The 3749-nt window shown below is 46.5% G+C and overlaps 1 pseudogene; it reads right to left on the reverse strand.

The window, feature by feature from the left end:
* Positions 1 to 1934: 1934 nt before the first annotated feature.
* Positions 1935 to 3311, reverse strand: LOC145958395 (serine/threonine-protein kinase BLUS1 pseudogene; annotated as a pseudogene).
* Positions 3312 to 3749: the final 438 nt, after the last annotated feature.

Below are 3749 nucleotides of genomic sequence, written 5' to 3' on the forward strand. Positions count from 1 at the left end.
AGCCCTCCATGATCGAGCACTAAGGTGCGAAGAGCATGTTAGATCGGTATTTTACTGACGTGCCTTGGATCGGCCAATATGGTCGGCCAATGGGAGACCACCACGGTACATAGCCCTCCATGGTCGAGCACTAAGGTGCGAAGAGCATGTTAGATAGGCGCTTTGTTGACCTTTTCCGACCTTAAAGTGCTATTCACACTAAGGTTTTGGGTCGTCTAAATTCTGACCTTAAAGTGCTCTTCACACCAAAGTTTTGATCGTATAAATGTCGCCCTTAAGGTGCTCTTCACACCAAGGTTTTTGATCATATAAATTCCGACCTTAAAGTGCTCTTCACGGCAAGGTGGAGATTGTAGAAAATTCTGACCTTAAAGCGCTCTTCACGCCAAGGTGTAGATCGTTGAAATTCCGACCTTAAAGCGCTCTTCACGCCAAGGTGTAGATCATTAAAATTCCGACCTTAAAGCGCTCTTCACGCCAAGGTGTAGATCGTCTAAATTCCTGACCTTAAAGCGTTTGTTACGCCAAGGTCTAGATTGTAAAAAATAAAATTCCGACCTTAAAACGCTTTTCATGCCAAGGTATAGATCGTTAAAATGCCGATCTTAAAGCGCTTTTCACGCCAAGGTGTAGATTATTAAGAATGTCGACCTTAAAGCGCTCTTCACGCCAAGGTGTAGATTGTTGAAAAATTTTGATCTTAAGATGCTTTGACGCCAAGAGACGTAGATCGTTAAATTGCCGACCTTGAAGGGCATTTTTTCGCCAATGTACAGGTTGTTAAAATCCGCCGTTAATGCGACGTCGTGGCCAATGTATGGGTCGTTAAAATGCCGACCTTGAAGGGTTTTTTTCGCCGAAGTATGGATTGTGCCGACCTTAAAGCGCTCTTCACGCCAAAGTGTAGATTGTTGAACGTGTCTACCTTAAAGCGCTCCTCACGCCAAGGTGTAGACTGTGCCGATCTTAAAGCGCTCTTCACGCCAAGGTGTAGATTGTTGAACGTGTCTACCTTAAAGCGCTCTTCACGCCAAGGTGTAGATTGTTGAACGTGTCTACCTTAAAGTGCTCTTCACGCCAAGGTGTAGACTGTGCTGCCCTTAAAGCGCTCTTCACGCCAAGGTGTAGACTGTGCCGACCTTAAAGCGCTCTTCACGCCAAGGTGTAGATTGTTGAACGTGTCTACCTTAAAGCGCTCTTCACACCAAGGTGTAGATTGTGCCGAGCTTAAAGCGCTCTTCACGCCAAGGTGTAGATTGTTGAACGTGTCTACCTTAAAGCGCTCTTCACGCCAAGGTGTAGACTGTGCCGACCTTAAAGCGCTCTTCACGCCAAGGTGTAGATTGTTGAACGTGTCTACCTTAAAGCGCTCTTCACGCCAAGGTGTAGACTGTGCCGACCTTAAAGCGCTCTTCACGCCAAGGTGTAGATTGTTGAACGTGTCTACCTTAAAGCGCTCTTCACACCAAGGTGTAGATTGTGCCGACCTTAAAGCGCTCTTCACGCCAAGGTGTAGATTGTTGAACGTGTCTACCTTAAAGCGCTCTTCACGCCAAGGTGTAGACTGTGCCGACCTTAAAGCGCTCTTCACGCCAAGGTGTAGATTGTTGAACGTGTCTACCTTAAAGCGCTCTTCACGCCAAGGTGTAGATTGTTGAACGTGTCTACCTTAAAGCGCTCTTCACGCCAAGGTGTAGATTGTTGAACGTGTCTACCTTAAAGCGTTCTTCACGCCAAGGTGTAGACTATGCCGACCTTAAAGCGCTCTTCACGCCAAGGTGTAGATTGTTGAACGTGTCTACCTTAAAGCGCTCTTCACGCCAAGGTGTAGACTGTGCCGACCTTAAAGCGCTCTTCACGCCAAGGTGTAGATTGTTGAACGTGTCTACCTTAAAGCGCTCTTCACGCCAAGGTGTAGACTGTGCCGACCTTAAAGCGCTCTTCACGCCAAGGTTTGGGTCATTCAAATGTCGACCTTAAAGTGTTCTTCACACCAAGGGATTGATCGTCGAAATGCCGACCTTAAAGTGCTCTTCACACCAAGGTTTGGATCATTGAAATGCCGACCTTAAAGTGCTCTTCACACCAAGGTTCAGGTCGTTCAAATGTCGACCTTAAAGTGCTCTTCACACCAAGGGATTGTTCGTTGGAATGCCGACCTTAAAGTGCTCTTCACACCAAGGGATTGATCGTCGAAATGCCGACCTTAAAGTGCTCTTCACACCAAGGTTTGGGTCATTGAAATGCCGACCTTAAAGTGCTCTTCACACCAAGGTTCGGGTCGTTCAAATGCCGACCTTAAAGTGCTCTTCACACCAAGGGATTGATCGTCGAAATTCCGACCTTAAAGTGCTCTTCGCACCAAGGTCGCCGGAATCTAATAGGCAGGCAGAAATACCGAAATCGCCGAGTTTAACGGTGCCGCGCGAATCAATGAGAATGTTACCGGCTTTGACGTCACGGTGGATGCCGTGATGGTGAAGATACTCCAAACCCTTCAATACCTCTTTGAGAATGGTTGCAATGACAACCTCTTCAAAACCATCGGGATGCGCGGCTTTCAATATGTGGAGGCATGAACCGCCGGCCATGAACGGCATAACCACCCAAAGATTGTGCTCGGCTACGAAGGAGCAGTGCGATTTGAGGACGTTAGGGTGATCGACGAGGATCATGGTCTGGGCCTCACGAGAAACGTTGTTGAGATCGCGATTGTCACGTTCGAAGTCGAGAATTTTGATGGCGATGACCTCGTTGAAGGGAACGCATAGCGCCCGGTGCACGGAAGCGCTTACGCCTTGGCCAATCTCCTCGTAGAGAAGGTAATGCTCGGCGCCGATAGGGTACTTCTTCTTCTCTGTCTCTTTTTCTTTGTCCTTGTCCCTCATGGTGGATCCGATTGGAAGGAAAACAGTAAGAGTGAGTGATTTTGAATCAAAGAAAGAGAGTGAGGTGAGGTGAGGTGAGGTCACGTGAAGATGGGTTCCATTGCGCAGCTTTCTCGTGAAACCACTGGGCTTTTTTTTTTCTTTGTGAATCAGTTTCTTTGTTGCGGCCTTATCGGATGGCCAGTGTTTGGGTTTGGAAATCTCTCCGCCCGCCACCTCTCGTTCTCTCTTCAAGGGGCACACCCCTTGATTGCATCTTCCTTACAAATTAAAACCAACAAAACAAAATAACATAAAATCAAATCAAATCAAATCTTCTATGGCAACCAACCACCCCGTTGTAAGATCCAATTTTGGATGCAAATAAAGTCAACACCGAACACAAAGGGGTGGAATTTACCACATGGTCATCAAAACCTCAAAAAATCTCGTGACACAACGTGAATCACCCCGAGATCTAACAGGGCTTCCAAATCAATTTTTGAACATGTGATGTCGGGAATAACATGAATATAGCACATGGGTATTAACAAAACAGTGACTTTCTCAAGAACACAAGCAAAAGGTTGGATTTTTCTTTTTTGATCTTACCAAACCAAAGATGAAAGTGGTGGTGCAGCGTCAGTGAATAGTCAGAAGAAGAAAAGGTGTATCATATTGACACATGGTATTGACCAGTAAGCGTGGATTATGGAGATAGTTGGCGATGATGAATGAATGAGTGAATCTGGATATGTTGTTGCGTGTAGTATGTTCCTACTTCCTACGACTTCTCTCACTCCTCGTATTGAGACTTTCTGCTCACGTCCAACAACAAAGGTGTGGGATGCAGTTTTACCTGCCCCACGGTAGGCGCCAAAA

Source organism: Cajanus cajan, chromosome 5, assembly GCF_000230855.2.
Source record: "Cajanus cajan strain Asha chromosome 5, NIPB_CcT2T_4, whole genome shotgun sequence".
NCBI classification, from domain to species: Eukaryota; Viridiplantae; Streptophyta; class Magnoliopsida; order Fabales; family Fabaceae; genus Cajanus; species Cajanus cajan.